The sequence below is a fragment of the Lepeophtheirus salmonis genome, chromosome 3 (assembly GCF_016086655.4).
Source record: "Lepeophtheirus salmonis chromosome 3, UVic_Lsal_1.4, whole genome shotgun sequence".
Lineage (NCBI taxonomy): Eukaryota > Metazoa > Arthropoda > Copepoda > Siphonostomatoida > Caligidae > Lepeophtheirus > Lepeophtheirus salmonis.
Genome location: NC_052133.2, coordinates 29,612,206 through 29,639,539, shown reverse-complemented (window position 1 = coordinate 29,639,539; position 27,334 = coordinate 29,612,206). Strand labels below are relative to the sequence as shown.

Below are 27,334 nucleotides of genomic sequence, written 5' to 3'. Positions count from 1 at the left end.
AAAAGAGTGCCTTCTCCACTTATAGAATATTCGTTGGCTAATCCACCACTTATTAGTAATTTAGTTGCGTAAGTACATTATTATATATCTCTAAAAAAATATTTCGCAATCAAGGCGATATATTTCCAAACTCCCAACAGGTAATAAAATATCCAGTTAATACCGGAATAATGAATAAATATATATATTTTTTAATATCTTGTTCAATCAGAACATCAGTCATTTTAATAACCAAACATTATATGACGCTATAATTACATTTTGATTAATTAATTTTTTTTTATTTACGAGTAATATAACTAAGGCCCTTTGAACTTCAAAATTTCCCAATAAATACTTATTAATCACTAATTTTCATACAAAAATGTCAATAATTACTCCTTTAATAGATCCATTAAAAATACAATACCTGTATTTTCATCGTCTGTCACGAAAAATGAGAGATCTTAATAAAAAATGATTCATCACATTTTATTGATTCCAACTTGTACAAATTTGTAACTTGAACAAGACATCTACAAATTTATGGAACACCCCTAGATATTAATATTCTATCAGTCAATTTCTTTGTTCTTTTTTTTTTCTTTAAAGTTGATTGATATTTGTAAAATTTTGAGGTTCTTTATTCGTATCATCCCGTGTTAGATTCTTGAAGAATTGGAAAAATTGATTAAATCATACGATAATTAATTTTTACATAAGCGTCACTAAGGAAACGAACAAATACAATAACAAGAAAAGACTAAAATAACAACAACAAAAAAGAAGGAGAAGGAGAGAGGGTGGATGAGCAAGCCCTAATCTCTCCTTAGAACTCCACCTAATCTAAGGTTAGACTATGTAAACAATATCGATCCACGTGTCTGAAGAGACCAAGAAGGACATTGGTAGGGATTAATATCTTGTGTATTTTGGGCATGTTAAAATAAGAAACCGAAAATAAACATGATAAGTATAACAATTTAAATATTTTTTTAGGGGAACAGCAGCTAAGCTGTCATGACGTTTCATTCAGCATAATAAGCTGTGACAAAAAAGAGGAGAGGGAAGAGGACATTGGTAAGAATTACCCTAATGTCGATCCTCAATTCTACTTGGAGTCCAACGAGGACATACAATTATAACTCTGTAACAAATCTTGAAGGTTACTCTACGTCTTTTATAAGCACATACGAATGTTCAATTAGGTTTTGAATGTTATATCCGATAGGAAGTTTGCTACACAGGAGTTAAATATAATAATGACAACAGCTAAGGAAAAGAAAATTCATTTTTCAGATTAACAATTTTTAAAAAAAAAGGTCAGGTCAAAAAAATATACGATTTGCATCACAAGACATTAGATTTCTATGAACGGGCAGTATATATTGCTTGCTAGGCATTATTTATTTTTTCCACTCCACAATTATGTTCCTCCCGATTCAAGCCAATGTTCCATTATCCATAAATATTGGCAAACTGCTTCAGATAGTCTTTAAATCCGTTTGGAATCCTCTTTCTTCTACAGGTTTCGTTGAAAATTTAGAGGACACTCCAATCAGATTTTCGATTTTCCTATAATTTGAGTACCAGATCGACTTTGTAACGTCTTGGACGATTTATTTCTCAGTGTAACCAACGAAAACTTTGGAGAATTGACCCACAAAAGAACAATTTATCTTTATTTGATCAGGGAGAGGCTTATTCAAAACAGTTATAAGGTTTGACATACGATATCAGAACAATTTTTTACCGAGTCCAGGAATGGATTGAGCTTATAGGGTTTAAAAGAGTTTTCGCTGGTTTCCCTGGAGATATCGAAAGGATTTTGACTCGCTACGCCACTATGGAGCGAGAATAAGACGGTTTGTTTTTATTTTCTAAGAAGAAATAAGAAAATATTAACCTTATTTTAATCATATATCCTTAATTTAAATTTTCTTCATTTTATTATAATTGTTAATAGCGCACGAATTTGTTTTTTCAGAGCCTATGGGTTTTCCTTTTTTGAAATCCATAACTTGATCCAACCTGGAACAACAAAAAAAAACTTAAATAGAAAGTGATGTAAATAGAATAATTAAATGCGGTATTTCTTGTAGGTGTAAAATCACGAGAAAGAAACATTAGTTCTTATAATTAAAGTCAAATATTATATGTAACATTTACAACAGAGTCTAACCTAATGTTTGCTCTGTATTGTACAATATCAACATAAAATTAACTAGGAGAATTGAGTTTAAATGTTGCGTGTTGTTTTTATTGTAGTTATTGATGAGTAGTGTTTATGAAAAGAACAGAGTCTATTCATTTTATTAACTAGAAATGACATCCAAAAAAGAAGAAATGAGACAAATGTATAAAAAAATACTTTCTATGGATCGAAAAATCGATAAAAAAATTGTTAAATGGACATGACTCTATCAGATAAACCATTTATCTCGCAACCTTTCCCCCAAAAACAGAATGAACGAAAGGCCAAAAATCAGTTAGTAGTCGAGCAAATATTTAGAACTGGTTTTGCGAATCATGTTATGGTTGACTCAACATAAATGCCACACTGGAAAACATTATGGGGCCCAGGTACATATTTTTTATGATAAGTTTTCATTGTTTAGGTAAGTCATTTTTCGGGCTTAAAAAACAACGTTTTCAATAAACACCTTTTCAAATTACTATTCAGGAAAATAGTCCACTATAGAACTACGTCGTACCAAACTCAAAACAGTGACTGTCGTATATTTGGGACGTTGTTACCTTTATTGAGTTATCTATCGGGATCCCGTTTTCAGGGATCTATTCGGATTTTATACCTACAGGAAATCATAGTTTCAATTATTTCATAAAGCACCTTATATATAATTTATTTAATTACAAGACAAACAAGATGTTAAAAGTAATTGAACAAATCTAGCCATTTCATATGGACTTTTAGTAGTGTTGTGGTGGTTATTATTAAGGACAGAAAACTGCAGTTCCGTCCTGTTCAGTCTCGGTCCAATACAGCTCAGTCCTGCATATCAGTTATAAAAATGATAAAGTTCGGTCTTTAATAACGTCACTCTTATTATTATTTTTTTTTAAATCAGTTCTATTAACAGAAGCATCCACAAATCGGGGCTGAAGCTCCCTCCACCCAACAAAAAGAAAAATATTAAAGAATTTTTACTTTTAATTAGAAAATTTAATTTTTTACATTTTTTTCAAAAATAAAATAACTTTCTGTAAATAGCAATGGATTTTTGTAAATTTTATCCAATAAATTTAATATTTGAATTTCTTGTCAAAAGTTGTCAAATTTAATATTTGAAATTTAAAAAAAAATCCAAATACCAAACCCCCCTCAAAAAAAATGTATATATAGGTACATAATCTGAAGGACAGACGGTCCTAAGGACTGAAAGGACTAGGACGGGACTCAACTGGACCGAATAAATATGGCCTGACTTTTAGTACATATTATAGAGTACTTTGATTTAATTTATATAACTCTTTATCATTGGCATCAATTAGTATTCAATGCTATGTTTTTTTAAAAGCTTTTTGATGAAGTTTATTCAAGTTTTGTTGGAAATTTCTCCATTTGATGAGCAGTAAAAATACCAACTATGGCCCCTAAGATGGAGTCTCCTTCATTTATGATGCAATTTGATACGTCAATGAAAACGCTCTATACTATTTTTACGTCCCTAAGTGATTGGAGGAATGATTTCTCACTCTCAAGAAAAAAAATCAATCTTCCTCATAAATCGAGGGAAACGTCTATAAATCAAAGTTCATGTTGTCCTACTCTATTAAATATACTATATCATTTTTTTCTTATCAAACATAATATTACAATAACGTTTCTAGCAAGTTTATACATAATATAATAATGAAATACTTCAGAATCTCATGATCATAATTTATTATTTAGACCTTGATCCCAAAAGAAAAGTAGAAGAAGAATGAGACCCTGTTTATAAGCACTTTCAGGATACTGAACTCAAAAGCATTTCATAGTACTTATTCCAATGAAATAATAAAACAATAAAATTAAGTTTTAATTAGTTATAAAAAATAACATTCAAATTTATGACAGATGCTTAATTTAACTATTTAATAAAAATATTAAAAATGGACTATGGAGTATATATATTATTTCATTTAGCTTTTGGTAAATTTGTTCAATTCAGACCGTGTGATAATGATATTTTTATTATATCATCTAAATTTTTCTTTGAAAAGAGAAAAAAAATTGCATATTCTTCTTTTAACAGTGTGAAATTATTTACAGTTTAGAAATTGCACGTTTAACCGAAACGCGTGCAAAATATTACTAATAAGAGGGTTCCATGCTCTCAAGACTCTCACAATAGGTATGTTAATCATGGATTTTCAATCAATGCCACATATTACCATCATCAATCAGAACCATTCAAAATATATTCAAAAACACATTTTTTTGAATAGAAGCAGTGCCCAATCAATGACTCAAATTGTGTAGAGACACATAAAAAATGTGTTTTCCTATTTGCCTAAAAAGAGTGAAATGGGCTTAATGTTCATTATGTTTTGAAAATGTTCTCGATGTTGCAGCCATTAAAACTTTTCTAACCATTAATGTTGACAAAGACTTTCATCTGTAGCTAATAATTATTTTGGGGGAGGATACGGAAACTGAAGTGATGGAGCAGGATTTGGTAGTTCCATAGGGCTTTCAATAGAGATCGCTAGCTCATTAGAAACATCATCAGTATGGTGTAGCTAGTTCCAGTTATGTATAAAATATGTCCTGTCTGTATGTAAAAATAAAATTAATCGAAAATGAAGGTGGTAATCCTGACAATTGGAAGAATGTTTTGGGAGGAGAGCAGCTTAGTTGTCATGAAGTTTTATTAGATTAGCTGCAAGCAGCCGTGAGATGAAGGTAATTAACACCAATCCCACTCTTTATCTAGCAAGGGCATATAGGTTGTCATTACTCTGACGTTGATCCTCAATTCTACTCCGAGTTTTAACAAAGACTTACACTTATAACTCCCAATGATCAAACCTTGATTAATACTTTCCGTATTTCATGAACACATGCACTAGTGATTACTTTATACTTCGAGGTTCTGTCTTCAAGAATTTAATAATAATGGTAGCAGCTTTGAGAAATATAAAATTATGTTCCGTTAATTTTTTATTTTTTTTTATCTAAAAGATAGCAATGTTGTTAATGTAGATTTTGCAGTCGTTTGGGATGTAGAATCTAATGTGTGGAGATAGGGACCTCTATATAAATTGAATAAAACCTTCCAAGCGTTTGTAAGAAAGGGAAGTACTTTATATAAAATTTTAAAAAATAAATGAGACCTTAGATGAAGTTTAGCAACGACCTAAAATACTCATCAAATCATATGATATTTTTTTCTCAAGCAGTTATTCCTCTTCTTTTATTCCTAAGGAGATAAGTATTGAGTGATAAGCTATGTTTAAGTGAGCTCATGAAGAGCAGAAAGAATCACCAAGGATTTGTAAAGGAGTTATATTCTATAGTATTAAGGCAAAATTCGTAGGTTCGTCTACAATTAATAATTCCGGACTAATCCTAGCTTATAAATAAGATGCAATTGAAACAAGCACAAACTAATTCAATTTGCAAATATTTTTTAGAACGAAGCTTATATGAACACATATTAACGCAGATCAACACATCTATCGTACGTGTACGCGTCTAAGCGTATATGTAATTTTGTTGGTGTGCTAACGTTGTATTTTACTTTGAAATTTAAAATAGATTATGAAATCATCACTTGCTAAATATACAAACATAAAAGTATTCTTATGTTTTTTTAGACAAAAAGAAAATCAAATATTTCTTTGTCCCAAAAAAAACTTTTGAACAAACGAATAACAAAATTTATATGTACCAATGAATAAGGATAAAAAAATGTACGTAATAAAGCCATTACATCAATATTTAAAAATTCACTCGTATCCTTGAGTTCCTTTCGTTGTTCATTATAAAAAATCTTGTGAATTTCAAACTGAAAAATAAGTTGTTTAGAAAATTGACCTATGTTTATTTCTTTAAATAAAAATTGTATTTTTCTATTTTCTTTTGTAACTTTCTCAGTGAAAATAGAAGTTGTGATGGAAACAAATCAGCGTATAAGGTGACAAATTCTTTGCCCTTGAATGAAATGCTTTCATAAATTTGGATATAGATACATATTACAAGGATGTGATTCATTTGAATATCCATTACGCATTTGCTACGTAAAAAGAGATGTTAGTCACTTCTTTTCAAAGTAGTACACACGACCATATACAGGGTGATAAGATCAAATCGACGCATAAGTGCACGTCGATTTTGATATGATGTAACTGTCTGATGGTGTTTATTATTATTTTTTTTTTTTGTTAGCAGAAATATTATTGTATCAAACAACTTAAGTGAAGTTTGGGCATCATGACGACAACTTCTCCAGATATAAAGACTATTGAATTTACAGAGGTGGAACTCAGAGTGCCGTGACGATGATTTTTGTCCATAACAGCATAGAAATTGTGCTGTCTTTGAACCAGCAAATCGTTGAAGATCGGGCATGGGTCTAGCAACATGATTCAGCACCTTGTTATGCATCAGATGGTTCTAGAACAATTGGGCAATTTTTTTACATTTGGTCGAAAAATAATATCTAATATATTAATATATACGATAGCACATTTTAATTCAATTTAAATTGAAAGTATGATATACACATTTTGTTCAAAAGCTTGATATGTCATATAAGGAAAATTAATGAGTATTCTTTTGTAGAAAAATATTTTTTATTAATTACATTAATTAATAATCATTATTCAAACGTAAAATATAAACTTGCCTGATATTATGCTTGCTCGTAAATCCATGAAATTTTTCACATATAAATAATACATTATGTCGAATGATAATTAATGGAAAATGATGGAGATGTGATTAGCAATGCTTCCATTCAAATCGCTGTTGTTTGTGCATTATTTTATTTTATTCAAACTACTAAAACGAAAAAGATTTAAATGGCATTCGATCCGAATACTACTGTGTTGTGTTTATATTAGTGACCATTAATAAAAAAATATTTTTCGGAAAAATAACACTAATTAATTTACAAACATATATTATGTATATATATAGCTTATGAAAAATACCTTTTTATAATACTTTGATTTTAAATGGTAGTATAAATATTTAAATTTACAATCGTATTTATGCGGTCCTATATTTTGGTGAGATTCTTTTCCGCAGGGCTCTTTTCGGCGCAAAGATGATCCCACATGATTCTTTTGTCTGTTTTTTGACTTTTTATCAACATCATTTTAAGAAGGTACAAAGAAACAAGCATTTTAATCAATTTTTACTTTTTCAAATTCACAATAAAGCCAAATGCAATGTTGGATTCATTTTAAACTAATTATACAATCGATATTTACAAACTGATGTTTTCTCCGATCTAAAATTTTAAATTAATGACGGGTAATTTTCGGTTCAAGGCTTGAGCCATAAATTCAGTAATAATCCCAATAGGGTGGGCTATTGATTCTCTGGACTGTTTGAATCCTGAGTGTTCGAAATGGTCAATGCTACAAAAAAGTGCTGAGTTGTAATCAAAAGGTGTCATTAAATGAAAAACTGTGCAATAGATAAAGCCGGACTCATCGAATCAGGACTAAAGAAGTTATTGTTGTATATGCAGATGGAGATACAATATAACCCGTATATTGCGGATTTTAAAGGACCAACAAAATCCATCACTTTAAAATAAGTTTTCCTTGCCCAATGTATTATACTCTATTAATTAACTAATTTGGGCATTGCATTACTACCACTATAAACGAATATCCGTATTAATAGTTGACGCCTTAACTGAGTTTTACTGTTATGAAATATTATTTAAGAAACCAAATGGGACGTCATCCATTGAGAATCTCTTGAATAATTAGCACACCCCTTTTTTGAATGGTGAAGTCAATGCTTCAACCTTTTGCATAGCTTGTCTCTTTTATTTTTTTAAATTATTTTTCTATTTGGTAAAACTATAAATGCATTTACGAGTATTTATAGAATGACCTTAAGTTACATATTTTTATAACCTTTTTTCTTCATTTATACATTTTGAAATGTCAAGAAGGGTGATTTGATACATTTTAAACTACGAAATATTTTGAAAGAACTATGTCAAAAATACGTCATTAAATCATCCTCCTCTATTAAACATATAATGTAGGTACCAGTCTAGAGTCTCTTATTTCCAGGGAAACACAATTTTAGACTACTAGATCGGCTATAATATTAGCATTCTGTAAGTAAATAATAAACACTGTTGATATACAAGTATTTCTTTTTATATTTTAAGAAAAAACAATATATCATAAGTTATTCTTAAAAATGTCAAATTCCATACTGATTCAAAAAAACGTAATAAATTCACAATACAGAACTTTTGCTTACATGAAACAACTTACAGGGAGCGGGGATCAAATTTTCGCCTACTTTAAACCTTGATAACTTGAAGACGACATTATCAAATAAAAAACCGGTTACCAAATAGGAAAGCTATTCTCGTCAGCTGACGATACGTAGTTCAGTTAGCATCATGCTGTTATCATATGAGGAGATAAAGAGCTATAAGTGGAACCAGGAGCTTTCGAGGTCCGCCGTAGTCATGGCATTGGTTAATAATGGTGGTAAAATCTCCAATTCAACGATTGATTCAACCTTAAGAGTGAATTTACAGACTGTTCAGCGTATCCGTAAGAAGCTAGAGGACACCTGGGATGTTGTTGCCACAATAAAGAGGGCACCCAAGGAGTAGGGCGCCGACAGGAAGGTCAGGGACACCGACTTTGCCGACAAGGTGAAGAAGATGGTTGAGGATGACCCTACTAGGTTCATGAAGGCCATGGCGAGGGATCTGGGCTGCCATGAGAAAACAATAAGGGACTGTGTATCTGAGGATTTAAGGTGCAGGAGCTACAAGATGCAGGTGGGCCAGATCTTGACCCAGAAGGCAAAGGACAACAGGCTGATGAAGTCAACAAAATTGCTCAACAAGCTCAAGCATTCAAAGCAGCCCGGGATGCTGTGGTCTGATCAAAAGTATATCTGTCAAGATCAGAAGGTCAACAAGCAGAACAACAGGTGGATAGCCACCTACACCAGCCATATGAGGAAGGTAACGAAGACCAAGTTCCCTGCAATGGTCATGGTGTTCGGGGTGGTCTGCAGTGAAGGTCATGTTATGCCTCCCCACATGTTTGAAACGGGTCTAAAGGTCAATACAGAGGTCTACCTGGATGTTATGGAGAAGGTGGCCGGAGACAGGCCGTGGGTGTGGCAACAGGACTCAGCACCCTGCCATGTGTCCAAAATATCTATGCAGTGGTTAACCGAGAACTTTTATGACGTCGTAACCAAGGATTTGTGGCCTCCTAACTCTCCCGACCTTAATCCTTTGGACTATTTTGTCTGGGGCTATGTCGAGAGACATACCAACAGACATCCCCATAGCACCAAGGCCAGCCTGATGGACTCCATCAATGAGGTATTCGGCAACATGGACAATGAGATAGTCAGAAGAGCCTGCAGCCGGTTCAGAGGCCGTATTGAGGCCGTTATTGATGCCAACGGTGATTATATCGAATGAATGGCTACTCTATACCTATATGCTCGTCATAGTTTTAATTTTCAATAAAAAAGTTAAAAAATGTATTTTTTGTGTTGTTTTTTTGTAGAAAATATTTTGGCGACAATTTGATCCCCGGCTCCCTGTACTAATCATTTACCTCACATATATACAATAATGGCTGAGTTTTTAGGTAGATTCCTAGTCCTTATTTCCTTTTGGGTAGGGCATAAAAATAGGCTACAAAATTATAATATTTCATATTCCAATTGAATGAATACATACATACAAAAGATAGAAAGTTTCAAAAAGTCGTTTACAGCATCCCCGCCTGAGAATATCTTAACATTGAGAGATTGCTGGTTGAGATCACTATACATAGTGCTCCTTGTCTGCAGATAATACTTTAACTTTCAAAATAGGAAGAACAATAAATTAAGACAAATATAATTGATAGATTACCAACATACTCGTACAGGGAAGTTAATATTATAGATCGCAGAAATTAAATTCAAGAAACTCTTCAGAGCCCTACTTTGGTTAAAAAAACATACTTAATGTGAAGTATACTTATGATCAATATGAAGAAGAATAAACGTTGTGAGGCATTGAATCACTTTTTTAAACTCTCCTCTTCTTACTGAGTGTTGGAATATCTCAAATTGATTAGTGTATTTTGAATTTTAATCAAATTACATCAACTGAAGCTAAATCTGCAAATTAAGGAATTTTTTAAAATTCTACACGGCGTTATCTCTCTAAAATAAAAGTTTAGACTACTTTTTGTTATCAGTCCTATTATTTTTTTTTTTTTTTTTGCATCTTTTCCCTTAATCATTGTTTTTAACGTTGATTTGCAGGATTCAAATGAGCACTTGAAAGCTTGGAATAGTTTCATTCTTACTCAGTACCAACCAATTTTTAGCTACTTCTTTCTTGTTTAAATAAAGGTTGTGAGATACAATAAAAGTATTGATGTGAACGATCTGGTAAAGAATGAAAATAAGTTTACAAACAAATTGTCATGCTTTTATCATCAGAAATTTGTAATATATCTTCAAAAAAGTTCCGACCTTTTCTACCATTGAGGCCTTCATTCATGGGAAAATATTGGGAAATAATAAAATGATTTTCCTATTTCCTCTACTATTAATAAACATAATTAATGTCATTTTATAGAAATAGATTCATTATAAATGTATTGTTAATATTGGCCTTTGTAGGGAAAAAGATATTCAATCATGTTCCCTTTATCAGTGTTTTCAACTTTGATCGGTAGGGTTCAAATTAGCTCTTGAAAGCTTTGAATAGTTTCATGTTTAGAAAAAACTGACTATCTAAGTACAAGATAGTAAAAATTTTGCTCTAAAAAATAGGAATTCAATATTTAAATTATTTAAATGCATTTAATTAAATTTATAAACTAAAATGGGCTCTCGTTGGAGGACTAAACATCCGATTAAAATCAAACTCAGCTATGTATCTAAATTTGTTCCAAAGTTAAAGCCGGTTATGCATTTTTTACGTTTTGTTATACCTTGACCTCTCAAAAATTTGTATAACCTATTAATGTGACCATATATGAATGACACAGGTGAATACTCATTTTGTACAAATGAATTCAAGACAAAAAAGGAATTTATCTTTGAGTCAAGAATCCAAAACTGATTTCTCTCAATTATCTGATCTCTGAAATATTTGGGAGTATCTAAATTCGCTCAGAGTTATTTTTTATCCTTAAAACAATTGCCAAATTAAAAATAGTATTAATAAAACTTATGGAAAAGTGTTTGTTATGATTAAAAAGTGTTTTTATTGATTCTATATGCTGTTCTGAACTCGATATATTTGCATTTTTAGGCTGAAAAATGATGAAAAACACCACTCTTCTTTAGACCCATATAATTTATTCATAATACCTAGTGATGAGAAATGTCAAAGCTTATATTATAGAAAAATATTCAATGTATAATTTAAAAAAATATTAATATCCAAGGATTTTTGTTCCATTTTGTATTTTTTGAGTGATCCCATTTTGAAATATTAAAATTATCTACTCGTCGTGAATGGATCGCTTTATTGTTTCTATCCTGGTGTTTCATTCCCAAAGCAGGAGTCCACTCTACTCCCGAATGAGGTTTGGTAGTTTTCCTCAGAAGAATTCTCCTCCCGTCGTTCCTCGTTGAATTTGGAATCTGAATTCGAACATCACTTGAGATGGATGATCAAGTTAGAAGTATAACTTATAGCTTGTTTAATTGCCTCGATCTTCCTTTTACGAGACATGACGTCATAAACTTGGCATTGAAATCGGAAAGAATATGATTATAGCGTTGACTATCTTCTACTACACCAACGTAAAAAAAATCGGACCACTACATATTGAAACAAAATATAGAATCTATATATTTTTTAATTAAACATTTAATATGTTTCTATGATATAATTTTAATATTTCTCATCTCTAGGTATTATGAATAAGTTATATGGGTCTAAAGAAAAGGGTCTTTTTTCATCATTTTTATTCTCAAAAATGGAAATAGATAGAGTTCAGAAAAAGATACAGAATCAATTAAACCTGTTTTAATCACAAACTACACTTTTACATACATTTTATTAATCCTACTATGCTTTATGGGTAAAAAATAACTCTGAACGATAATAGTCCCGAATTAAAATAATTCCAGATATTTCAGAATTTAGATGAATTAGAGAAAAATTGAGATCAGTTTTGGATTTTGCACACATTGATAAAAATAGGCAAAACATAACCTCAGTTCAACTACATTGCGAAGGTAATTAGTGGGGGATAATGACAGTTGCAACAGGCTCTTCTTCTTGACCATCAAAAAAACTATGCCTACAAAATTGTCAAAGCAATTGTTTATTATAACTAGAAAGTATCTCCCAATATATACTTGTATATCCATATGGAATTAGTTAATCTGCCTGAATTTGACAGACATATTATGAAAGTTTGACTATGGAAATGTAAGATACTTGATTAAATAATATGATTTAAATACTACATACATAATAATATAGTTTATTTTAAGGGCCCATGTACAAAGTACAAACCCAAGTTTTGGAAAGTTTGTGTTTGGCACACATAATAAACGTACTTTATTTTAGCCTGTGTTTGTAAGTTCAAGAGCCCGTCACATTTCTACCTGCATACCTACTTTGTACATAGTTTATTAGATAAAGGTTCGCGTTACAGATTTCAAAAGATGCCGGATCTGCAGGCTAAATCCGTCCGCACATCCCTAATTCCTAGCTAGAGAATGGATTTATTATGAATAATAAATATCCAATATCATCAAAGGTGGAATTGAGCTTTGATCGAATGAGGTAGTCTTCAGCTAACGTGCCTCACACTACAACAAAAACTAAATTATGGCCTCTATCCCTTTCTTTTCTTTTTAGAACTTCTCATGTACCGGTACAATCTTTAAATAGATTCAAATAATGCCATATCCACATATATATGTTGTTATATTTTAGGGCATTTGGGTTAAACCACCTCCATTTAATTGAAAGTAATTTAAATAAATTTCTTCCTCTTTTTTCTTAAAAATCCATATTGAATTAGATTTGAAACACTTAGTCTTTTTATGCAACTTTATACGGGGTTAATTATATATGAGTTACACTTATGTTTTTTAAGATTATTATATTTCAAGGGCACGATGAGCCCCACTTTTTAGAGGGATATTACAATTTTTAAGAATTAATAAAAATTAATTTGACATCTATACATTAATAATATAAGCGGTTTATTTGTAAGTACATATTTCCACTCATGAGTTTGATCAATATTGAGAATAAAAGAGAAAAAATATACGGTGTGCAACTTACAATTATAATAATATAATTTAGAATAGCTCTGATGAATATATAAGTAGCAGCAAATAAGATTTAGGCATATTCCCTCAATTCCAGACTGTTTTACCAGCTTGGCATTGAAAATGATTAAGAGTTTTAAAATTTATTGCTATGCACACAAGTTAAATAGCTATCAAAGGGAAACTTCATGAAACTTTATTTTTTGTTAGACTCTAAACCTGATGAATTCAAAACTTACAAAAAATACAAGAGTTATTTTAAAATTGAATCTTGTATCAAAATGAAGAATTCACCTGAATATTATTATTTCTAAATTCCTCTTTAGTTAAAAACAAAAAGAACTTCAGATCCTATTAAGTCTCAAACCCATTTACAAATTTTTTATTTATTATGTACATTTATTAGTTTTAATACTGCCAAGTATATGTTCAGTTATGAGTGTTATTAAATTTTGAATTTGTTGTTATAATTAAATAGTTTTACTTGAAACCATCAAGATGTATTCCTCTCTTATAATTTCTTACTATTGAAACTCAAATATGAAAGAAAAGAGAAGACTCCTTGAGCTGAATCACATTCATGATAATTGTAGCTTTCGAATAAGAACACGCAAAATAATAGTTTTATCGTACAACAGGGGACGTATTAAGTTATGAACCCCAAACACAACGGTTTACCTTTTATGCTTTGCTACGGAGTCGCTATTAAAAAGGTGTCTCACTTTCCAGATCCAAATCCTCAAATGGAAGGGCCAAGGACAAAAAAAACTTCAGAAAATAAACTGAACTAGCCAAAAATTAATTATGGAGCTCACTTTCTTCACTCACAATGTAGAATTAAGGAAGGCCGGTAAAAAATAATTTGAATAGAATTTGAGTCTATTAAAAAGAGCAAATCTCCAGTAGCTCACCTTCCACTCAAGAGGATAGAGATCCGAAGAGCTTGATGATCTCTTAACGACTGATGATTCAGTATGATTTTTGAAGTTAATACTCACCCTCCCTTATCCCTAACTCTTATAAAAACAACGCCTGAGTTGTCATAATTATTATTCATAAATAAATATGGTAACTACTGAGTTGTAATAACTATGCTCACAAGTAATTTTTACTTATGAGTAAATTTTACAAGAATCAAGAGTCGATGATTAAGGATGTAAAAGTTGACTAAATCCTCGTGAGTATAAATTAAAAAGTAAAATCATATTTTGGAAACTTCGATAGATTACATATCTGCAGAAAGATTCATAAAACTTTAGTGCTCCTTGTTTGCTAATATGTTTGAATTTTAAAATAGAGAGAAAAAATCTATAAGTGCATTTATATCTTTTTGGTTACAAATTAATACTAATATGCTCAACAATTTTACATCCCTATCAATGAGACCACCTCTCCATTTCTACTCAAATAATGAATTAAAACTAGTAATAATTACATTTTTAATTGACTTTGGCTATTAACCCATTAAAATTGATATTTTTTTTGGGTTGGAAAAAACTTGGCAGTAAAGTGTATCCATCTATTATTCAAATGAGAGACCTATATTTTTTTTTTTAATATAAAATATCCATGAGTTTCCAATAGTGGTTGGTTAATTAATAAAACTATCGCTAGTATCAGTGGTATTTAGGTATATATTTTGGAGAAAATATTGTTATTGTTTCATGAAAAATAAATAATCATATATAGATACGTAGACTTTGTATTTACACAAATAAAATTTCATAACTTGTTTTTTAATCATATACCTAGTTATCCTTATTTGAGACAATAAAAGAAGCAATCAAGTAGATGTTACCCAATATTGCCTCTGGTACACTCAAATTTTGTATTTTCCTTACACATTTGCAACGTCTTATATAAGAAATAGACCTGATAAAGCGTTGCCTTTTGTCAACTTTAGCTAGGTGTTCCTCTCTCAAATGGAAGGGTCCTGGTTCTTTGTCTTTCTGTTGCCTGATTGATTAGCGCCCATTATTTAATATGATGAAGGAATTATAAATAAGGGAGATATATATTAGTTCTGCTTTCATGGATCGCATGGTTTGAACATCAGAGGCACTACGGACCAATTAAGCATAGACCACCGCCCTCCCCTTTATATAATAGTACCTTTACACGTAGCTGTTATATCATCCAAGAGATCAACTCCCCCCTACGCCCTTTTTAATATTTCGAAAGGCAATTAGGAACTTTCAGGTTGACATACTTTTTTTCAACTATCCTCTTGCATTAGAGCAGGGTGTCCCAAGCCATTTTTTGGCTGGAGTACCCTTGGCTTGAATTTAAACTTCTAGACCCCTCTCCCTTAACACATACACTTTATTGTCTCCAATTTTTGAAGATAGAAAGGGAAAGTATGACGTGGGAGTAAACTTATACAATATACACAAGAAATACACTTAGCTAAGTTCAAAACTCAAGAGATATTATAACAAGATTTATCCCTGCAAAAAAAAAAGTATCTGACCTCTATCCAGTACTATGAAATAGGGTGAAAACATATTTCATTGCTTTTCCAACATCATATTTGGTATAACGGGTTGTCAGTGTAATTACCTTGCTTTTTTTCAATCCATTTCAATACACCCGTTTTCATTTTGAAAGAAAAACTTATATGTGTTGTTGTGCTAGAAGTATATATTGTAGTCAAGGGGTCACCAGCTCGAAAAAGTTTTGGAACCCCTGTTCATGATTATGGCACCATCTTCAAAATATATTTTTACTTCCCTAAGCGACTTAAAAAAATCTGGTTTTTTCAAAGAAAGTATATTTTGATACTTTTATATAATTTGGTGGCCCATAGGATATATTTCCCCCATTCCCTTTCTTTGCCACTCTGTCACTGTTGTGGGCAAGTAGCAACGTTAAAAATGAAAAGAGACATACAATACACTTAATAAAAATAGCAGACTAAAACACATAAAATTCTTTATAAGTCCAAAGTTCTCAAGTCTGTTCATAAATTAGTCAAACAAAGTAAAGGGATTTTTTGCACAATCAATACCATAAAATTTCTTTGTGTTACTTTGCGTTCTAAGATTTATGGAGTACTTTGTACAAAATAAGTAGATAATGCATACTTAAAGCAGTATTATAAGTATGACTTACAGCAATTATTTTGTAGGAGTTAAGTGCTTAAAACTATTAGAATGATTGTTAGATTTGAGTCAAAATTTTCGAGTTTGGTTGAGTTAGAGTTTTTGAGAACTTACACGTATGTTTTTAATTTTTAATCAGGAAAAAAAGTTTGTAGTTTTTACTATCATTTTGAGTGATGTAATAATTTTGACTCTTCCTTACACTATTTTTTCGAATTTTAATTAGAATTTAAGTTCAAGAAAAGGCAAATTATCATTAAAAAAACAAAAAAACGTATTCGTTCCGGCTGAAATATTTTTCAGTTTCAGTAATAAAGATAAGCATTTTTTTTTTCGAGTGTTATTCGGATTCAACACTAATTATAAGAGAGCATATGCTTCTATATAATTCAATATTTAACCCTTTAACGATGACATTATATTTAATGGCATTTTATTTTGCATACTTCATTTTCTGTAAGTTTTAAAATTTATGTGTACTCTATATAATTATAGTAAGACTTTGTTACAATTTTTACTATGATATCCAGTGTTTGGTGTTTTATAAATTCTAAAGAGAAGTTTGACGGATTATTATTGATTATATAATTTCAAATAACATAGTTTAAATGGTATTTCAAATTCATATTTGTTCTATAAAAGATTATAAACTAGAATAGACATAATTCTATGTTGATATAAGCTTAAGGATATTTTAATCCCTAAAGGTGAAGAATAAAAAAAGTCTGACGGTAAAGGATGTAAATATTTTGTCAAAAAACACACAAACAGATATAAATCTTGACTTATAAAGAAAATGCAAAAAAATCATCTTCATATCTTAGTTTTTCCACCTTTCTCGTTAAAGGTTTAAATTGACTTTTGGAGTTGAAAAAGTTATTTTTTGATATCAATCATGGGATGGAGCAAGCTTATATTATATTTCTATAATTTTGCAGCTACATTATTGCAACGAAAAATTTCCCAACTTTGTAGATATTGCTGGATATTTGTAAAAATTAGTGTTTTCTATATGTAGCGGGTTTTTTATATACACGTCAACATTCTTGATGTTGGACATCTTGGGGGCTAAAATAACCCATTTTTATATCAATAAAAAACCTTTCTTCATTAATATTTTGCTATTGGATGTAAAAATGGGATCAATAAAAATGAAATAACTTAATCATTTACATTCTTTCAAAATTTACCCCTAATATGTAAAACAAATATGTTATTACATCACTGAACGATCTTATTTCCATAGTGAAGACAATGAAATTAACTATTTAAAACAGAAAATAGATGTTTATACCTTGTTATACTATTTGTCTTACTCCTTATCGATAAAAAATACAATTAACCTTACAAATTCAACTATTTTATAAAGTCATTTGATAAATATTACATACTTTAATTTCATTCAAATGCCATTGTTTATCATAGGTATCAAATAGTATAATAATGCTATTGTTTTATATATATATTCTTAAAGCAATTTGATGAAGTTTATTCAAGATTTTTTGAAAATTTATCCATTTTATATATAGTAAAAAAATTATAACTATGAGTCTCTAAGATAATGTCGCCTTCAACTATTATGCAATTTATAAAGTCACTGAAAAGCTCTAAAGTTATTAAAGATATTTCAGTTATACTTATTATAAAAAGACCGGGATTGATCAGTAGTTTATACCTTCGGTAAATCCCGTTTTCAATTATGTCATCAATAAACTTAAATTAATTATATATAAGCATTTAATTAAACGTTAAAAACATTTGATACTTGTTAAAGAGGTTCATGGAGTTTTTGCCATGCGCTACAGCAAAAATTTGCCCGTTTCTCACTTATTATTTGATTTTTTTAATAAAAGTATCATCAGGCTTCAGAATTAAAACAAAAAAAAAAACAGGACCCGTGGGCTTTGCAAATCCCACAATTAGTTATCATAATAAAATTAAGAATTAAGAATTTATGGGTAGGTCTAGCTTGAAATTTGTTCTTTCTCCTTCAAATATATAAATAAATAACTTTTATTTCATTGCATTTATTAATTCCTAATGGGATACCAATATTTCCCGGGATCCCACAATAATATAAAATTCTAGGGAAATAAGAAACCTTAATAAGAACTTAAGTACAAAACACTTATAAATAATGATAGTTTAATTGCATGATATTACCTTCAAGGTTGAATGAGAAAACCTCAAAACTCAATCATTTTATAAAAAAAACAAAAAAATGGTTTTGTCATAGACATAGGAAATGATTTATATCTTGGTTTTTTCCAATAGGATAATACCCACAAAAAAGGAAACACCACATTTTGAGTCAATGAAAATATAATCAATCCCTTTGATAGTGATTCCCACAAAGATATGGATTCAGTGGATATACATTGCATATATTAAGAACCATATTAGTTATTACTACTCTAAAAGGTTTGGAATGTAATTCCTTAAATAGGGAAAAACGGGAAAAGACAATTCAATACAAAAGTAAAAAAATTATAAAGATAGTTAATTATTTGTAGTGTGGGAGACTGATTTGCAAGACCTGACAGTTGAAAATAGTTTTATTACAATACCAATATTTTTGTACCGGTTACTGAAATTGGTGTCGGGGTTTCTCTTCTTTTCGATAGTTTTTTCCACTTAAAAATTCGAAATACTTTTTTTTTTAGAGTGGGAGAGTTGTTTTGAAGTCATAGGTGGGGTATTTTTTCAATGATGTAAAGGGGTTAAAGTACTGTTTCCATTACTTATTATATGTAGTGTCATTGTAAATGGGTCAGTATCCCAGTACCACTATAATAATGGGATAAGGAACAACACATATTGCAACATATTTTTTTCTCGAATATCAAAAAGTATATTAGCACAAAATTTACATATAAATTCGCAAAACATAGTGAAGATGATTGTACAAAAAAAAACCATCATTTTTGTATACTTTTCTACGAGATATTGGAAAAAACTAATTTTGAAGTTTATTATTTATACAACTATCAAGACAGTTTCTAACGATTTCTGATGCATTTTATATAATTTAAAGTATTGATTATTTCCTATCAGTTCGTACACTATTATTACTATTCAAAAGCCAATCAGTGAGGAGAAATTATAATTATTATAACATTCAATACAAACTAGTAAGTGCTCTAACAGTCCCTATATTGTATATTCTTCATTATTTTATATATTTACGCTACATTATAGTATAGAATGTAAGCATAATTAAGAGCCGATCAAGCCCCTAAACAAGGCTGTTTTAGAGTGTAAACGCTCACACACACTGAATTGAAATGAATTTGATTTCAAACTAATTAGTTGTATTAACTATTAAAGTTAATGATTGCAAGGTTTGTTTATTTATTCCACAAAACTATTATTTAGTCTACTTTTATATATTTTCATTGCAAAGTCAAAATATAGTAATTGTTTCTTGCAGGAAGATAGTTACAACATTGAACAAGTTAGATTCAAATACAACTTGTGAAGAAGTCACTGAGTCTTATAGTACCTAAATATATTCAAATAATAGCAAACAGGATTTTGCTTGTACAAAATAAATACTCTGAAATTTAAGTATTTCTTTCTATATTTCAAGAAAAAATAAGAAATGTAAGCTAAGTTTAATTATCTTTTTTTTTATCATAGAGGGGGGTATAATATCTGTAGAGCCTGCAAGTCCAACTTTGTTGAGAATCATTTATTGACAACGTATATACAGCATCATTGACAAGGCTTCTAAACTATAAGACGAATGAATCTTTATTTAATATATTTGACGTGTTTTTTTATGTTGTGTTTATTGATCAGTTGAGTTGCACTAATAAAGTATAAATAAAAATTATATATTAAAATTACTCCATATAACCTAGGAGTTTTCTTTGAAGTCCATATACATAGAGTATATGAACTTCTCTAGGAAAGACCCAGACGCGAACTAATGCACATTGAGTTCAAGAGAATAATTCCCTCCGAGTACGTTATCCATTCAGCTATGTCATTCCATTCAATGTTTAACTTTATAATTAAGTGAATGTTATATTACGAAACAATTAAATAGACGATTTTCTGTTAGAGTTACATCTCCAAAAATCCAGGAAAAACGGGATCCCAGAAAAGAAACCCCTGTACATATGTTATTTAAAAATTTGAGCTATTTATATAGGATGACCAACAATATTTTTTCCCTAGACATGTCCTTTTTTTTAAATCCTCTCCAAGATGTCCGGGACTATTTTATCGACTAATAATATGTCTAGCTTTATTGTGATCGATTTAAAATTGATTAAGAATAAAATTAAGATGAGAGAAAGAAAAATATCAAATTTTTCATGATTTAATTAAACAAAAACTAAAAAGTATTTTTAATTTATTATCAAGCATAACATTTTCGTCTCGGCTGTTATGGGATAATACTCATTCTCAGATAGAGAGGGAAGGAAATACATAAATATGGGAGAAACTTTCAATTTTTTAATAGTGACGTCATAGAATAAGATTGGTTCTGCGCTTTTTCAAAATATGTTTTCCTTGCCCAGCAGTCAGTACGATACATCAAATTGAAAATGTTAGGAATAGTGACGTCATAGAATATGGTTGATTGCCTGTTTTTTTCAAAATAGTTCTGTCTTGCCCAGAAGTCGGTATGATACATTAAATTGAAAATTCTAGCAAGCCCGATCACATTATGATCTAACCTTGTATTTCGTTAACCTTGATGTGCTCAAACATTCACTCAGACATATTCTAATTTTGATGTTTTGAAGCAAGTTAATTATTGTACTATAACTATATTAATCAAAACAGACACAAACTCATTGTTTTGTTGTCGAACAAAGTTTTGAAACTTTAGGGGGATCATTTTTTATTCTAGTGACCCCAAATGCTGGAGCTATAGCATCGTATATTACTATATTTTAACCCTCTCTCCTACACTGATCGTGTCCTTTTTTTTTTTTTTCTTTTTGGAAATCAAAATATAATCACCCTAATTTAGCCAAAAGCAAAGAGTGCTGTTTTCGATCTCCCCTACACCTTTTATAGGTGCATACCATACATGTATCAAGTATCACAAATATTTCAGTTTTTTGCAAAAGATCAATCAAATATCACTTCAATTCTCAGAAAATGACGCAACATTATTTTGTATGTAGGGAAAGTTTATGCAGTAGAAAGAATTTGTGATAATATTTTACGACTATGTTGACTTCAATTTATGTTTGAGTATTAATAATACTTATGACTAATTATTATTATTAGTCTATAACAAATGAGCTTAGGCGTTAAATTGTTATCTATAAGCTTTAAACTGTCCCTTATTTACTTTAATAGCCCCCATCCCCTTTAGAAAATGACTTGTTTCGTTTAAGATAATCAAAAACTTACTTTTGTAAAGTTTGAGGTCACTCAGGTCATTTTTGACACACTACCGGCCATTTTAATTTGAAAAGAAATAGTATTTTGGAATCCAAATTGGCCATATTTAAGCCTTTTGTATTGTTTTAAATATGATGCTAAATGCAAGTTTAATATAAATACAAGGTTATACTATAATGCATGTACGACTGATGGTTGATTTCACCACGCTTTTAATATTGACGTCATAGTAGATGAGGGGTTACATGTTTTGTCAAAATCTGTTTTTCTTTCCTAGCAGTCGTTACGATACATTAAATAGAACGTCAATAGGTACGTCATATACTATGAGTGGTTGCGTTGGAACTTTATATTTTTTGTAGGGTTACATTTGTTTTCAAACTTAAATGGTCTGAGTTACTTCAAATTTCGCTAAAATCAGTTTTTGATTATCTTCAGCATAAAAGGCCTTTGTGCAGAGAGGAAAGGATAGTAACCCAAAAACGGAGCAGTCTAATATGCCTATATTATAGCATACACTAATTGAGGAATGTGTAAAACTTTGAACGATAAAAAAAATGAATCAAAAATGAATAAAGAAAGAGATTGCTTTGTTCGAACACACCTAGGATATATACGAGTATATAGGTATTCTTTCTTCTTCTTTTTTGAAAAGAAGATGAGCATGGCCTTCAATATTATAAATAGTCTTGTACCTTGAAACCTACCATGTGGGAGTAATAAGGAAAAGGTGCTGCTGCTATTATGTGTGTATTAGTTATGGGTATTATTCCTCGCGTAATTGAATTTTAAAAGAAGAAGAACCTAGGAGAAAATTAAACTCCTACAAAACAATGTAATTTGAAAATTGCTATTAAATTTAAGAAACCTACATATTCTTTAGTGAATCTGTTCACTTATTAGATCTAGTTTGTATATATAATCTCTACCTATCACTATGGTAAAAGAAAAACAAACTTTTTTATTCCACTATTTTTGAATTAGCGAAAAATAATTATTATTACTGTAATAAAGTTATGTAAAACGATTAAAAGTTCATTTTTTTATTATTTACAACTTTAAGTTGAAGAAAAATTAATAATTTAAAAATATAGTTTTACTTGGCTATAAAATATGATGGGAATACCTTGTCAAATGCGGATAAATGTTTAGTTGGACCGGCAAATTTTCAACATTTACTCCAATTTTGATTAATTTTGTATGCTAAATGGTATAATAGGTGTAAAAGATAACCGGCCTTTGTTGACTGTATCAAGATGTGCTACCCACTGCAGTGGTGGCAAATCGTCACGTAGTGCAACTGTTCTCGTAGCTGAGTTGGAAACAAAATTTTAAAAAGTCGAATTTGAGGTTGAAATTAATACAATTATACATGATAACATTTTTTGAGTAATACATAACTAGACCGTTCAATGCGTTTAATTATTAAATTTAAATTAATTATAGAAAATTCCCCCAAAAAAAAAAAAATTGTAATATCAATCACGGATCAGTATTATAATTTGATTCTTTTGAGACTAAAATATTAAACAGAAATTTCATTTTACAGAGATATCCACCGGATTTTTGTTTGTTTGGGAGATGGTTCAGAAATTTGAGAACAAAAATTCATTAATAAAAGTCTTCATTTTTAAGGGACAATTGAGTATACTTGAGTATGAGGGATATGCTCAAAAATTTGAGTGTCAACTAAAATTGGCGAGTAAATGTCTTGATGACGATGTGGTGTTGTACATAGGTACAAGTTTAAGTACCAACTTAGATTTAAAATGCGTCAGTTCCCGGTACCACAATGTATCTCGTATATTCAACAACACTATCCTCAAAATAACAATTTCTCTTCGATGAGTAAGTTTTGAATTCTAATAATATTAAATAAGCTGATAGCAAAAATATCAATTATTCATATGAGATAAGTTACAGCAAAAATAATAACAAAATAACAGCAATAATAGAAAAATATATTTCATCCAAATTTTTACTTTAACCCCTCAAAATAAATCTGTTTTAATCGAATAACTCAAAGATTTTTTTGACCACAATATTATTTAATTGTAGTGTAAATTTTTTGAAAATAGCTGTTTGATATATGAGAAAAAGGACCGGTTGCAACTCTCCCGGCTTCCCTACTTTTTATGGAAATTTGACACACTAATAAAGGAAGAAATCAATTAAGAATTGTATTTTAATTGCTATTGAAATTCCAGTTTCAATAATTAAATTAATTATTAATTTAAAAATATAGAGGACTGAAATATATGTACCATGTGTATGAATGAATTGGAATCGGCTATTTTTATTCAAATTTATCTCTCTTTCTCCCAATTACTGATGGTCTTTTTACTGACTCGGTTCTTTAAAACACAGGAGCCCTTCATCTTTTTTGTTTTGTTTTTGAAATAAGTTATTTCAGAAAATAACTTATTTTTATTACCACTCTATTAAATTTTTATGTATAACTCAACAAAATAATGAAATTGATTATTATCCGCTGAACAATTTGAAATTTAAATTCCAAAAATAAAAATTTTAAATATATTTTCTCGTTAGTATTACTGTTATGTTTGTCCTTATTTAGGACTTTCAATTCAGTCTCGGAGCGGTCCAGTTCAGTCCAGCATAACAGTCCTAAAACTTATAAAGTTTGGTCCTTGATGAAGTTACTCAAATTTATTTCTTATTTTTTCTATCAGTTCTTGTACTAGCAGTCCGGAGGACAAACAGACTTAAGGAACGGTCCAAAGAAATGATAGGCCCTTTTAAGACTGGAATGGAGCGAATAAATTAGGACTGACACAGCACTTGTTTGTATTCGTTTATTTTGAACAAATTGCTCATAAACGACACATCACTAGTGTATAATCACCATTCTTAAAGAGCTGTAGCTAATACAACATTAATAGACTATTATTCCACAAAAGTGATGTAGTATAGCTTGTAGAAACTTGCTAGAAATTGAAAAACAGCATCTACATCGACTCTCCTTCAACGTTGTATTAAATTTAAAAAAGAAAAGATAACTCAAAATCAATCATATGTAGATTCTTACAAAAGATAGTATAATAATGAGGATAATAATTAGAGAAGTAAAAATGTGCCAATTTTTAGCCTATAAAGATACAATTGTTAAATTTGTTTGTCTAATCAGATTAAGAGAATCTGCTCAAATAAACCAACTCATCAGAATTGAATAAATTTTATTCTCTATTTAAAGAATAATTCGTTTTACAGCTCTTTTAAAAGAGTCGTTCCATTAAACGAATCGTTCATGAGCGACACATCACTACTTCCAATGCATCCGCTCTAAGTATTCATACTATTTATGCAGAAAAAATGTAATTAATTAGATTTTATAATAATGCATGCAAATGTTTGATGGTTTTTTTATTCAAAAGGAAGAAAAATACAATCCCTTTGGAATTTCCTTCATAGAAAACAAAATAAAACAAAGATGGAGTGATAAAATATAAAGCTGCAAAATCTGAAGGATAACAAACGCAAAAATTTACACATTATTTTGTTGTCAACTGTCAGTGTGTCTGTCTGCTTGTTTCTCCCTTATAAGTCTTCTCAATCTTGATTGGTTGAATTCCATTATACTCATGTTGTGAAAAAGTGTACAATTTCAAACCTAATATAAAATGACAATTCCAGAGTTAGGCAGAATAAAGCCAAAGTTAGCTAATACTAATGTTCGGTATAGCTGTGCTATAGTGTACCGGGGCTCTGATACATTTAAAACTGTACTTTTCTTAAAGGATATTAGAACCAACACGTGCACTTCCATGACGTCATCAAAAAATGGCTCAAGTTTCTGACACCTCCACTCCTAAAGATTTGCAAAAAATTATTTTATAAAGAAAAGTCACCTAACCGTCCCTAAAAGTACATGCCCATTGTCCTTAACAACATTTTTGTTTTAAATCTTTAGTCGGAAAAGTACGGATATATAACTAATTTTATCATGACAAGACTACTACTACCAACAGATGTTGAGCCTTATTCTGTTTCTTTTAAGAATAAAGGTTGCAAGATACAATAAAGGTAAATATCCAAAGTAGGATTAATCATAAGCAAAAAATCATTAATCAAATATAGGCAAATTTAAAAGGAAACAAGGTCATCATGCCTGCTTATAATGTGGAGGAAGTAATGCTTTTAGCAAAAAAAAAAATAATTAGTTACTAAAAATACGCATTCAATACATGCTTAAAATAAGGAAGAAAAAATGTAAATTTAACAACGTAAAATATTGGTAATTTGAATGCCTAACGTCATGATTCATTGTTATTGAAATAGAGGTTGTCGATGTCTGGCTAATACGAGGTTAACTTAGTTTAATATGCGTGGTTGACGATAACTAATTCATTTATTTAGATACAGCCATAAAATATGAATATCATTTTTCAATATAATCACCCTCTCTTTTAATAACCTTAATTCTCATGATCTAAAGTTTTCATTAATTGCAGTTTGTTTTATACTCTATATGAATCCCCCTGCTAATTAGTCCTTACTTCCATCAGGAACCCAAAACAGTGTCCAGCAAATTTATTTTTTGCTCAAGAGAACAAAAAAAGTATATTAGAGCCAAGTATGGCCTATTTAAGGTATGGAGTTTTGTTTTAATTTTTTTTTTTTGAAATATTATTATATCATTTTAGTGTTGTGATAAAATAATTATATGCACTTATCTAGTACATCCTTTCAGAGACTAATGAATGTAATTTAAAGGAACTATTTGAGATGTAATAACCTTTATAAGATGTTATCTTTATTCACCACATCTCTGCATACTCCATTAATATAGAATTTTGGATTTTGTTAGAGAACCTGCACATTCGATCAGTCGGGACATCTCCTTTCAGAACCTTAAATGTGATTATCCTGGTTTGGCATATAGATAATCTCCGTATGATTCATTCATGATGGTATGGGTCTCAGAAGATCCCAGAGGTATTGTAGCAAAAAATATTGTAATTTCCAAAATTGGTAGGAGTAGGTTACTTTAATTTTCATGATTTAAAGTTTTCATTAATGTCAGTTTGTTTTATACTCTATATGAATCCCCCTTCTAATTAGTAGAGTAACTTTTTATTGTCTATTAAGGACGTTTAATCTGGGAATGGCATCATTGTTATAAAGTGAAAACTTGTTATTTTGGTTTAGAAGAATCACTACAATTTAAAATTAAATTGGATGACAAAAGAAAAACATTACTTCATCTGAAATTAATTGGTTACAGCATATTTTCAATTATGCATCATCCTCGTTGTTAGAATTATGTTCATTCATGTACTTGAAAAGAAAAACAATTTTTGCTGCCTTCTCTGTACCAAGGCAGTTTCTCAGCATAGAATGTACTAGTCTAAAAGACGAGAAGACTCGTTCTACTCCAGATGAAGAT

At 30.0% G+C, this 27,334-nt stretch overlaps 1 long non-coding RNA gene across 1 annotated transcript; it reads right to left on the bottom strand.

The window, feature by feature from the left end:
• Positions 1–1,252: 1,252 nt before the first annotated feature.
• On the bottom strand, positions 1,253–14,409 carry LOC139904856 (uncharacterized). The gene is made up of 2 exons (XR_011779105.1): positions 14,138–14,409; positions 1,253–2,010 (listed from the first exon to the last, which is right to left on the bottom strand). It is a non-coding gene; the product is annotated as an uncharacterized lncRNA (long non-coding RNA).
• Between the last annotated feature and the right edge of the window lie 12,925 nt (positions 14,410–27,334).